Raw genomic sequence first — 14,347 nt, 5'->3', positions numbered from 1 at the left:
ACAAGTATCTGTATATTGACACACCCTGTATAAAATTATCTCTTTTTACTAACTATACGGAGTTTATCTAATTTTTTTTCAAATGGAAATTGGAAATGCCTTTTTAACGGTTTGTTAATATGAAGACGGTTTCTTCAAAATAATAATTGCTTGTCAACATCTTAACATAAGAAAGGCCGTCATTAATACGTAGAAAAAAAACTACTGATATGTCTACCAGAAAGATGTGCGATACAACCACGCGAAAATAAAAAAACGATGAATGAACTGGTATAAAAATAGCCAAATACTTAATTATACTTCAAAAAAAAATCCTGTTATGTTAATTGACATATCGTTTCTGATTTATTTAGGAGACTTGAAAAACAAATTAATAGAACCCGTTGGCATATCCTCAAAAGGTTGGGTTACGAGGTCAACAGTTAAGGCTGCTGTAAAAGATATGTAGGAAATGCGGTGCAAAAAAATTACAAATTAAGAGCTTAACAACAGGTATACATTTTTTTTTCAGGTTCTCACATTTTAGTTACCGAATCAGCAAATTATTTTAGAGTGTTGTCAAAAATAATAATTAAACAATGGCTCGTCTTTTCGAATAAAGAATGTATATTAATGTCTTTTTTTATTAGAAATGCCTTTTTAAATTAAATTTACCCGAATTTCCACAATACTCAGTACTAGGATTTTTATTGACAAAGCCCCAGTATCCCCGCCTCTGATTGATATGTTTGTAAACTACATTACTGAATGTTTGCCATTAATTAGGCAAGTTATTGACCTAAGTTTCATCCATCTACATCAAACTTCTTTACGTATATTTGTACAAACGTAATATTTTTTTAACTTCAATATCCTGTATCTGGAAAGCGCCTTTGATTTATTGAAACATACTGATCTAAATTGACTCCAGGAACAACTTCTGGAAGTCGTGACATAAACTTAAATACACTCTGCATAAGAAAATGTATGATTTATAGTAACAGATACTTACAATGTAAAAAATTTCACTCAAATTTCACTTATTTTTGCTCAATAATGTATCAATTTCTTTCCACACCCGATTAAGTGAAATTTTCACTTTATTAGTATGAGTACAACTGAATGAAACTTTTGCATCAGAAATGAGATTAACTCAAATCCGAGTTACTGCTAACTATCAATTGAGTGACTCTTGACTCTATTCTGAGTATGTAACACCAATTTAGAGTTGATTTTTTTCTCTAATATGATTTAAATTTAACTATTATTGAGTAATTTATTACTCAGACTTGGTTTATATAACCAGATAAACCGATACTTGTCCAACTCCAAAGCACACCATACGCCATACTGCCATCCACCACGCCACGGTAAAATTACTAAAAAAAAATTATGAAAATTTAAAATAAAAGTAAAGCATCGTTTAATAAGTATAATATAAAAGTCTCTTTGTCTCTGTCTAATAATAATTATTTGTGTGCTGAAATTCTTTGTCAATCACTTGTCCTTTCTACTTATTTCGTGCCTCTATTTTCTCATTAAATTATACGCGGTTATAACACCTACTTATGAATTATTTTTTAATAATCGTATTATGTCCAACGAGAAAAATCGCGATTATATGATAAATAGGCAAGAAATTCCAATTTATACGAACACATTTTTTACATAAATATGTAAAAATATTAATCTTTTATGGCAATAAGTAGAAGTTATTATTTTAGTGTCACAATATACTGTTATATCCACAATTACAAATCTCATGTCTATTACAAATATATTCAAATCTAATAGAAATTTGTGTACGCTTATAATAAAGATATAAACAAAAATTAATACTAGAAATTTTAATCTGTTATGAAAAGTATTATCGTATTATGCGTAAATTACCTTAATCTTTTCGGTTATTAATATATTAACATTTATAATTATAATTTCAGATCCTCCATATTTAAGTCTACCTTCAATAGTAGAAGGAAACCGACAAAATTAACTTTCAAAATGTAGTAACTATATTTTTTGTTGATGAAATTTTAATTTTTTTCATGGGTATCACGACCCCCCTTACTAAGTCTCTTTCATTTTGTATTACTGATTTAAATAAACTAAGAAGTTACTTTACACTGTTTTTTTTTTAAACGAATTCAACGACTTATGTAGCAAAACATTTAGAAGTGAATTCCATTTTATTTCAAAAAGTCATCTGGGAATTAAGAAACCAATTTGGAAATTATAATATTAACAAAACCCTATCAGGAGCAATGATCAACTTTATGCAACGGTATTCCTAGTTTAACCATAATATGTTGCAGTCTAGACTTTTTGTCAGATCCAAGTGTAAATAAACTAACCTCTTTCGAAGCATTTGTTAGTACACTGTTAATTTATTTATGGTTAGTCTAGAAGGCAAATCGTGTAATTTCCTTTTTTTTCTTCTTTTTTTTTAAGAACTGGTACAATTCACAAACAGGGTATCTGAACAATACCACTCAAATAACCGTTTGCAAGCAATGTACCTTTCATGAAGCAATTCTGTCTGTCATAATACCACCGAAAAAGCTAGAAATTAGTCTGAATGGAACATTCCTCGTGTGTTACAACACTGCCTGATGAAAGCAACTTCGTAATTTAACCTGACCCTCCTTAACGAGTGGCTAGACGACAGAATTTCTCTTATTTGCCACTTTCAACATATTTCAGATTGTTTCTGATAATATGAGTACTCCTTGAGTGTGTATTTCCTTAAGAATATGTTTTTAAGGAAAAAGGAGGCTCTTATTTGTGTGGCTCAATTGTCTTACTGACCAGTGACGTTACTAAATCAGTGACAACTAAACTGTGATGAAAATAACAGACCAATATAATTGTCGATTGATTGTCAAACATTTCATAGATATTCCAACCGAAATAATTATATGACATTTTTAGGAATTTCGTTTGCAACTATGGGATATTTCTCGTTTATTTCGACTGTGTCGAATAGCAATCGCTTACTTTCACCAACTGTGAAATTATAAACAGGACGTTACATCAGAGCTCATACTTATCAGATCTCAGGCAAGTTATTATGGATTCTGCATCGAAGTGAACGTAACTGTAGCAGGTCTACTAATAATCATTTCTCTGAGAAATAGATTTGTCTTGCAGTATTAAATAAGCGAATTTAGACAACTATGGCGAATTTTCTCGTTAGAGATGTTCGTAACAACAAAAAACTGAAATTAATATTTGAAAATCGTACAAACCAGAAGTTTAGAAACAATCCTCCACGATGTCATCCGTCTTACCACAAATTGGCAACTGTGCGCAAAATTTGCCAAACACTTTCTCAAAATAAAAATATAGATTTAAAAAAAAATGGATGATTCAGAACTTATTCGAAAGCAAATGTAATACACCAAATAAAAATGGCACTATTACCAATGTTTGAAAAATCTCTTATATGCTGGAAAACTGGTCTACTGGATTGTGGCAAGAACTTGTATCTACCAAGCAATAAATAACATAGCAACAAAATAGGAACGCGTTTTTGATACACCTACTAAAAATCTGACAAAGTACTGTTTCATTGCATATTTTATTTTCTTTTAACAATACTATAGGAAATTTAGAAAATAATGCCAATTTCTTTTGTAATTTTATTACCCTATATTTTAAAAATAGTGCCCTCCAAAACCTACTTGTTTTGTAATTTGTTTTTTTTTCTTTCTGATACATGTTTATTATTTGGAATATAATTATTTCCAGCGACATTTTAAAAAGCTAAATCATAAGATGAACCAGAATATCGCGTATAAACATTATTACACCCATCGGAATGCTTTTAGGAAACTATTAACATATGCATTAGTCACAATTATCTTGCTGGATAAAACAAGAAAGCTACATTTTCTGATGTTTACATGTTCTCCATGATCTTCCAATGCCAAAAATTAAAGGAAGCTCTAGTTTAGCGTTACGCTTCGTCACTTCCTGGTTGGATCTACTTGTTCTGTCATTGTCTTACTAAAAGTGCTGTTTCTTGCCTACAAAACGCCAGTCTTGACACTTATCTCGAAATTGAAACGGTTTAAGCGATAATGAATGAAATTACGCTCTACTTTAATGTTACCTTTAACAATTTTTCTCGGGTATTCTGAAAGGAATAATTTTTTCAGATAAGTTTTGAATCACCCCCGTATAAAAGTTACCACACAAAGTCAAATTTTAATTTAAATAAATTTATATCTCAAGTAGATCAATGCCTTATTATCAAAGAACAATCTGTTTGAGATGCAGCTAACTGAATTGGGAGCCACCATTGTATACGCATTTCTTTACATTCAACGCAGTAAGTATATTTATTTAATCAGGCAAGTTGTTTTCTTTCGGAACTAATGGAAGACGTGAAATAAATGTCGTATAACGACGTATCTGTTGTTATTGCGCCGTTTTCACATGGATAACTGTAAAACGTTACGTAACAAAACCTGTAGAAATACAATAAAATCTCTGCTATCCTCCTAGAGTTGTAAACGAACTTGCCGTAATATTTGCATTATTTATTAAAATTAATAATTACCGTTACAACGTTTTAAAATTATACGTATAGGATGACGCATTGTTGATGAAGATGTGGGTATTTGTAGAATGTTTTATGTTATTTGAGACATAATGAAATGGGCAATCATTCGGACTTAGATAAAAGAAAGTTAGAGTAGAAGAAACTAAAGAGGAAGGAGAAATGGAAATAATAGACAAGAAGAGAAAACGACAAGAAATATGGACGACAGACGGTTAAACAGAAGAAAGAAGAAATAAATAAGAGGAATGATCAAAATGGGTTGTAAGACCAAACATGAAAATTTTGGTTCTAACAATGTTGTATATACAGGGTGTTTCAGGATTAAGTCGACAAATTTTAAGGAGATATTCCTCAGAAGAAAATAAGAAAAAATCAAGTACAATTTTTTTTTTGGAGACGCTTCATTTTCGAAATATAGGGCGTTAAAGATTAAAAAAAAAAATTCAAATTTTTTAAATAACATCTAATGTGACTATGTCGTAATGCGACAACGTAACGACCCTTGCAATACTCCTAAATTTTTTCAGGCGGTTTGTAGTCACTTCATTTACTTGTGTTGTGTGTGTTCTTTTAAATAAAATAAGATGGCAAACAATACATGAAAATTTGTTTGTAAATTAAAACAACCAAAAAATTACCAATTAATATTATACCTAGACAAAGCGAAAAGTGATGATGTTAGGTACTTAAATATTTCTATTGTGCTATGAAACTATAATAATTAGGAAAAAAGTGAATGTACACTATTTGTCAATAACAAACGGTTCTATCTAAAAAACAGCATAATTTTTTATTTTCAGTAGGGCCGTATTATTTTTTTTTATAATTTAATGAGTCTGAGTCCCCATAACTCCGCCACTGGTTGCTTGCGGGACTTCTACTTCTATGGAAAAATGGTATCTTATAAGAAGATGTGTTATGCCAAATTTGGCTTAAATAGCCTTCTTCATTTAGAAGTTATTTAAAAAATTCAAATTTTTTTTTAAATATTTAACGCCCTATATTTCGAAAATGAAGCGTCTCTGGAAAAAAAATTATACTTGATTTTGTTCTTATTTTTTTTGAGGAATATCTCCTTAAAGTTTGTCGATTTAATCCTGAACACCTGTATAAAGGAGAAGTCAAAAAATAAATAAGAGGAATGATCAAAATGTGTTGTAAGACTAAACATGAAAATTTTGGTTCTAACAATGTTGTATGTATAAAGGAGAAGTCATTGTCCTGTTTTTGTTATTATGATTATTGTACATGTTGGGATTATAGAGAAACAAATAAAAATTTGTTTTGACCCCATAACCTGTGGATGTGACAATTTATATTACTACACTGTGATTTACAAATACGTTTTTGCAAAATATTCGCCATCTACAGGAAAAGGAAAGACAGGAAGGAAAATAAAAGGCAAAAAAGAAATCTAATAGACAGACGAGGAAAAAAGAAAAACATAATAACTGAAAGAGAGAAGGTGAAGGAGATATGTGGAAGACAGAGATGAAATAAACAAAAGAACCACATGATGGCAAAAATGGAATTAAATAATCATAACTGAAGTTAAATAACAATATTGTACATACTAGATAAGCATTCGTTGTCCACTTTCTCTTTATGATCAATCACTACCATGAACAATGTAAAAAATTTAAAAATCTGCAAAAAAAATTGCTAAAGTAGAAATAAATAACAACAGGTATATGTATATCCCTCATTTTTCAAAGTACCATTAGTTGTCGAGTTATTCTGCCTGGTTACCGCCAACTACAGACTTAGCTCGAAATCTTTGACCTCCCTTGTTGTTCTCGGGCTAGACTCTGTGGGAGTGGACCCGCCATCAGAACCCCTAGGTGCGCCCTGATGGTTCTTTTTCTATATATTGCCGCTATATACGGAATTGTTCCTCAGACAATGGGGGTCCTCCGAGATGTTCCGTAGTGGCCTCTGCAACTGGTCGCATCTAATACTTCCAAATACTTCACCATTCTTCACTGTAGTATAGTATTAGTATCGTATTTCAGTTTCGAAATTCACCCCACTTTCCATTCCGGACCAAGGAAGCGAAAAAAATCACTTCAAACCGAATCGACCATAGCCAGGGTCAAGGTCGACGTCCACTTTCGTATTATATCAATAAGATTCTATACATATAAAATTGTTCTGTGTCTTGGATTACAAATTAGACTGTGGATTCTTCGTGTTGCGTCCTTCGAATTTTCCTGCAGACGTAAGTTACCGCGTAACCCTGATATTAAGCCCGTAAAAGTTCAAGGATAACGATCAGAGCTTTTCCTTCGTGCAGGATGTTTTCGTCATCCCATCTAGTCGAATGTCATAAAGCCGTTACATTAATGTTTTTATTACTAATGTAATAATTAGACGTGTCGCAGTAAAAATATCAATCTCTTCTGTTGTTTGTGCCGAAAAACGTCCGTAGGATAGGTTCGGTTGACATTCTTCTATTAAAAGTTATGCCAGACGACCTTGGCTAACAAATCACATGAAACAGCGGCTGCTAATATAGTTAATTATTTTTATGGCTTGCCTTTCTATAATTACTTGTCTCGATATTACATTAACAGAAAAAATTTACGGTTTAGGAAACATATTTAAGTAGTTGTCTTTAATTGTTATTTCTTACATTTGTACACCGAAACATACAGATGGGTTCATAAAATTTGTTTTTGAGAAAAGTTTACTCTACATCAAATCGCCCAAGAAAAGAAAATGCATTGTCAATTTTATCTTGATGATACAAATATTGACAGTGCCGTTCAATAGTGACAACCTTTTTCTACTTGTGTGTCAAATATCAATAAAAATATCCGTTTGATATTAAATATATTTGAAACAAGCCTCTGAGCAATAAATGGATGATAACTAAGCATAAGTAAAATTTCAGCAACGTGGATTTCAAACCCCTTTTCTGTAGGATAATGACAGACTATGTACGTCGCTGGAATCCAATAACAAAATAAGAGTCTACACAGTGGATTCATAAAGGTTCCTCTTCTCTAAAAAAGGTGTGCGCACAATCTTCAGCTAGGAAGCTCATAGCCGCCAACTTATAACACTTATGTTAACAATCGCTAATAACGTCCTGAAAAAGTTTTTATAATTCCCCTTGTAGATTTAAGCACTATGAGATAAACCTGAGCATTTTTAAATATAAATATGAAATATTCTACTTTTACTAAACGCCACTAGATTGTTTTGTGCAAAAAAAATCGATTAAGCAGGTTCTGAAAGCGCACTACTACCTAATTAATTTTTATTTACGTCTTATAAACAACATTTATGATATTTTCAATTAAAGTTTAATAGATTTCCTTTAATTCAGTTCTTTTTTCTCTCACAAACTTCACAAACCAAATGTTTTGTGGTTTATATTATTGTCTTAACCTTTAACCTTTTATCTACCTTAAAAAATTAACATAGAACCAAATTAATTTTTCATTTTGCAATGCTTTGGTTCAGTGAGAGTAAAATTCATTTAAAAATCCAAATAAGAACAGACAGTTATAAGTTATACATAAAATTGCTAAACTTCATTTGATTACTTAACAAATTGTAACTTTCCTTTATTATGCATACATTTTTACATCAATACCTCAAATTTTCTGTTAATATTGCTACTGGCATGGTATAACCAATCTTATCTTTACAGAATTGACACAGGTGCACAACGTTTGAAACTGACTAATAACTTCATATTAATGTAATACTTGTAAAAATATTTATGTATGAACGATGACGAAGTAAATAGTGTTAAATTCTAAGGCTATTGTGTGCAAATAACATCGAACCCATCTTGTTTTCATCACCACAGGTTAACAATCTCATGTGTTTTGTTCTAGATGTCAATTTAAATCATATTGTATGAAACGATTCCATTCGTCAAGGTAACCGTGAATGAAAAATGAAAAAACGAAAAATTTTTGCTTATGCTATAAAACAATAGAACGTCAGAATTGATTTAGCGACTATTTTTTTACAAATACATAAATTTATTAACCAAATAATCAAAAAAAATTATATCAATAATCAACAGATAATAAAATCGAGAAATAGAAAGTCAAATACATAAGGATATAGTTTTTTATATAGGGATATTGAACTTGAAACATTCACCTAAAAAAAAGACCATGTATCATGTTAGAATGTATTCATCTCACCCAATTAATTACCCTTGTTCTCTTATCAGTTGAAGACAATTATTTACTGGCAAAGTTATCTTTAAAATTTAAAAACAAATGAAATCTTATAGAAACGACACATCCATGACATACTTGAGTAGGTATTATATAAATCAGTTGAAAATGGTTCATTTTATCAATTATAAATTGCAACAAAAATTTTAAAAAAATTATTATTGATCACGACTTTCGAAACGCTGTAATCCCGGGTTTTCAAACTAGCTGTCGATAAATCAAATATATTAGTAGAAATATCCGAAAATTTTCAAAATATAATAAGAAACAAAAAAGTTAGTAACGTTAAATTTTCAACTCTCAACTTCAAGAGATATAACTTTACTGAGGGAGCCAAAAATAATGTATACAAACTTGTAATGTGCCCAAATCCGAGAGATTGTCGTTTTCTCAACTTTTTAAATCACTCATTTATCCATAAGCACGAAGGATACTGTTGTTGCCAGCATTTCATATATTATCACGCAATGGGTCGTTTAGTAACAGTCTAGTTGTTTCAGTTTATGTGCACCATTTACCTTTTCTCCTTAAACAGTACATTTCGCACCACATTTGTTAATTATTCTCTTTTGCAATCGAACGGACATAATTTATAACATGCGAATTCGATTTAGTTTGAGTTTAGTGCTTTCAGGAAAACTAGGAGGAAATAATTTGTTCCTAAGAAACCTAAACATTTAATAAATACAACAAAATATTACAAAACCGAACAATAAAGAATACAGTTAAATTATATGAAAAAAAATATATATACTAACATCTTCAGCCAAATGGCAGTTTCTACATTAAAAAATTATGAAAAAACCCTTTAAACATTTTTCTATTAACACTTCAATTAAACTTTAAAGAAAAATCGTTTTTTATTTTTTTCATTATATCCCTTTATCTTTTCCATCTCTAGCTAGAAAGAAACGGTGAAAACGAAAGCTTTAAAAAATTTTTTGTGATTTCAAAAAAATACATCACACGATATTTTTTTTCGCTCTAGTAAGTGTTTTCAAATAGGAATTACTATTAATATACAGCACTCATTACAAAAATGTGTTCCTAGACCTAGGATATACCATTTTAAAGCTAACCTAAAAGTGTCATATTTTTTAGATAAAGATAAAAATAATTCACGTTATCTGTGAATGAAATAAATATTATTTACATTTACGTGGTTCACCTCAATTGTTTTTTGTAATACTGTACCTTTTTTATATGGATTTCATCAAACTGGGCTTTATGTAATTTAATTTAATTTTTTTTCCGTGAATGTTTTTTTCTGAACTATGTACGAGACTGTTCAAAATTTACATTTCTTTTTGTGTCATTGTTAATAACCTGGATCTGTTTATTTTGCTGTTTGATTTCCAATTTCTTTTAAATCTGTGTACTGTTGACTTTTCTATTTATATTTGTGCTACTATTCGAGTTGTTGTTTATTTATTCGATTTTTTTTCAAATTAAAACTACTTATTAATTTTATTAAGTTTTTTTTAATTTTTGATTTATTTATTTCTATATTTATATTTCTTACAACTTAATCTATTTGTCTACATATTCAATTGATCAATAAGAATAATGACATAACAGTTTTTTTCATTTTTTCTTGTATAATTACATAACCACTAAAAATATATCCTTATTTTCGACTTGATATACTTGTTGTACTTAACTATAATTGATATATACCTGTATGTATCTGGTGAAATTAAAAGGCTAGATTTACTGGCACTTCTATGCTTATTCTAAGTATCTATCGATAAAGTTCTTCTCAATGTATTACAAATTGTAGACATTACAGGATGATATGTTGAATGTCCCCTATTTGATTGCATGCTCAATATGTCTTCGGCTAATTATATTGTGTTTAAGTTTGGGGTAAGTATAGGGCATGATTTGATCCAATACATGATATTGTTTTAATAAATTGTCGATTTCAGACTGACACCATTTCTTTCTTGGAATTTTGGTTCTACTGGATTGTAGTTTTTGAATGTCATAATAATTCCTTTTGTTCTTTCGAATCAATGAAATAAATCAATTTTTCATATACAGTTTGGTCCAAATTTGAGCTGCACAAATTGAATTGTCGCATTATTATAACAGATAAAAAAAATAATTAAATAAGGCAAGATTTGAGGGATACCTTTTTCGTAAATTTTAAAATATGAAGAAAAACTGAGTCTTGTAATTCATTTCTTGAAAAACTAACATTATTCAGCTACGATTAAGTGTAAATTCGTCCGCAAGGTCTGTCACAATTCTCGGTGTAGGCCTTTATTCTTTCGTACCGTTCTGCGGTGATACAATTGCAGCTATATTTAAATCTCACTCAATTATGCAAAACTTATCTTGGCCAATTTGAGAACAGTTCTAGTCCAGATAGCGAAAAAGATTACGCAAGCCGTTGTAAAATAAATTGCCGCTTGTACACGGTTCGCGATTTTGGCCTACACTCGTATGTAGGCTAACGACTGGCTATTATATTTTTCTGTCCGCTTTTTACAAGCGCTCGACAGTTTCTTAACCTAAATATGGAATTGTTACAGTTACAAAACAACTGAAATACATGGTTTTTGTATGTAAAGTCGTATATCACGAGATTAATCGTATTTTTCGCAAAAGCTGAGTGGGAAGACAACATATTATTATCCAAAATTTTAATAACGTAGGGTCGTTTATGATAATGAGAGCTTACAGCTGATTGTCTGGCGTGAAGATCTTGACTTTTCATATAATAAAAAGAGAAGCAGGTGATTGTTCGTGGAAAGTTCAAATATAAATAGGTAGACTAAAATATGACGAAATTTTTGACAAAAAATCTATTTTTTAATTTCTTAATTAGTTTAGATACGATAATGTCATTTTTTATGACATAAATAACAGATATGTGTGTGTGTGTGTGTTTGCAGGTCAGAACTTGCAATTAACAAAAATGATAGATAAAATCAATATTTAATCAAGATAATTTAAGTTTCGATGAGTAATTAATAATGTTCAACAGAACTTAATCAGGTGGTAATTCAGGCACTAAAGTTGCTGTTTGCATCGAAGAAATCACTTCTTGTTCTAAAAATATGTATTTATCAATGTCTGCGTCTCCCATTGATTTATTTTTTACATAATAAGAAAGGGCAATGGTTTCATACTAAAAAAGATGATTAGACAGCAGAATTTAAGCACCTATTTTAAGCAACCGGTTGCTTGTTTGTAATTTTTTATTATACAAACACATTCCCGGATCTTAGTGCTGAAATGTCTACATAAATCCCACCTATTACTTGATTTATCAATCAATTTAAAACCCTATGAAATACATAAGAATCCTCTGTACTTATCCATTTCTGTAGATGATCAAAAGTGGGCCATTTACAGGATATCCTTTAATTCGATTGCTGAACTTATACAGCTTATTTTTTAGTTATAATATTAAAACAAATTCAAATGAACAAAGAATATATTTATATGAATATTACCTGTTGACAATAGTTTTTTTTTAAATCTTCAAAACCAGTATGAGGCATCAGTACTTAATTTTGGCTATTGATCATTGTTATTCAGTCCAAAATAATACCTGTTCCGCATCCCGCTTTATCATTATTTATTTATTTTCAGGATATACAAAGTTGAGGGTTTTTTTAATAGTAAAAGAACGCTTTAATAATAATCAAAACCATAGAAAATGCAAAAAATTAATAGTAATTGAGATTGTTAAAACTTATTGAGAACCTCTGTAATCGTCACCTACTTACATGCTACATAAAAAGAGGTGAATAGTTGTGTCTGCTTTTGCCAGTTTTTGTAGTAAACAGAAAAAAAAACTGTTAATTCAGTTTTATGTAATCAGGACTACTGTATTTTCCAGACCAGAAAAAATCTTAAATATACAGGGTGTTAGAAATTTGACTGCCTTAATAACAGACGATAGAATACATTAAAATAAACAAAAAAAGTTCGATTAATTAAGGAATAAAAAGAGGTACTAAGCTGTTCAGCAATACGCAATTCAGTTGGTATCTGGAACTGAACCGTGTCTGAGTGTTTTTTGCATACCACTATTTCCTTTTCTTGATGCGTTTTCCAGCGAGTGCTTGAAAATTGGATTTGAAGGTGTCGTGCGTGCATCTAGTTTGTTTTGTACTTGTGCGTTTAAAAATTACTGAATTTTGCTTTTTGGTAAGTACCTAAATTATTTTGAATACGTATGATTATTTGAATGACGTGAATCTTTGAGTACTTTAATTACATATTTTTCAAATACGTAATTTGATTAAAAGTTAAGTTCCTGTTTTAAGAGATTCATGGTTACTAAAATTCGAGCTAAAATTTAAGCACAACACTATCTTCGTACTACAAAATCTATACATTTTATTTTATTTATTTAAAAACTGGAAAACAATTGTCTTGAAATTTTCTAAATGTTTCACAGTAATTAATAGTTGTCTACATTTTTTCCGTATGACAAGTCTGCCGCGTGCACACGTGGTATGCATCAGCTGTGTAGCGTTAGGTTAAGCGCTGTTGTCACGTTGTGATGAAACCCTCCAATATTAATTCTCGCTGTATTTTGAAAACTGTTAATCTTACGCCCCTGTAATATACAACTTTTTTGTTCATTTATGATTACTGTATCTCATGCTGAAGTAATGGCAGTCAAACTTCTTACACCCTGTATAATATTTATTTGAAGATTCTTAATACTTTAAAATTTAACATCATTAATATCCCGAGATATCGGGTATTTCGAAAAAGTAGAATTAAATTTAAGATGATTTGCATTAAAATTTGGTCCAACTTTTTTTGAGCTCGCTAGATACGTACCTATTGTTAGTTTTCAACTATACTATAAGCAATTCTTATATGTATATTCGTTGCATTAATATCGTAGCTTTAGAAGTGTCAGACGCAGATAACAGGAAATCTAACCTCAAAAAACCATATATCAATATACTGAAAACATGATTTTGAAATATCATCTTTGATGTACAGCTAAAATAAAAAACAAGTGAGAACCCATATCAAAAAATCGTATTATTTTTTTGCCAGCCCCTGAATTTATGGAATCCTTTTTAAAACACTGTACAATGCAATTAAATATAAGTCAAGCGACTTTTATTTCATATTTTGACCATCTGAATTCGATCTTAAGTTTAGCCACTTAATTTTGAAAAGAAAAGGTAGGTGAATGGTCTCACTTTGCTAATTACCTAAGTTGACAATGACATTTTACTATTTTGTTATTTTACAATATACACCCTATTTTGAAATACATTATTTGAGAAATAACGTCTTCTGTAAATTGTAAATCTAAATTTTCGGATTAAATACCAAACTAGTAGGATATTAAACGTTAAAGGTATCACGGGTGTTATAGGATAATAATGCTTGCGGTCGACGTACATTGTCAATCTCGGCGCATTTTTTTCTGTATAATACCTATTCTAGGTACTTCAATTACTGTAATGTCCTAAGTCTTGTTATTTTGCAATAATCACCCTAGTTAAAAACACATTAACACATTAAATGATATTACTTCATATTTTTATATATTCGTTATAAATATCTCCAACGACTTAGGGACAATTCAAGAACTTTATCCAGGAAATAAACAATT

General features: G+C 30.1%; 1 protein-coding gene across 1 annotated transcript in view; it reads right to left on the bottom strand.

Moving 5' to 3' along the window:
- LOC108905973 (mucin-3A-like) overlaps window positions 1-14,347 on the bottom strand; it is a 131,220-nt gene that overhangs the window by 99,065 nt on the left and 17,808 nt on the right. The gene's annotated exons all lie outside the window — the stretch shown is intronic.

The sequence above is a fragment of the Anoplophora glabripennis genome, unplaced genomic scaffold (genome assembly GCF_000390285.2).
Source record: "Anoplophora glabripennis isolate ALB-LARVAE unplaced genomic scaffold, Agla_2.0 scaffold113, whole genome shotgun sequence".
Classification (NCBI taxonomy): Eukaryota; Metazoa; Arthropoda; class Insecta; order Coleoptera; family Cerambycidae; genus Anoplophora; species Anoplophora glabripennis.
Note: the sequence above shows the minus strand (reverse complement) of the source record. Positions and strands in the feature narration are given on the sequence as shown.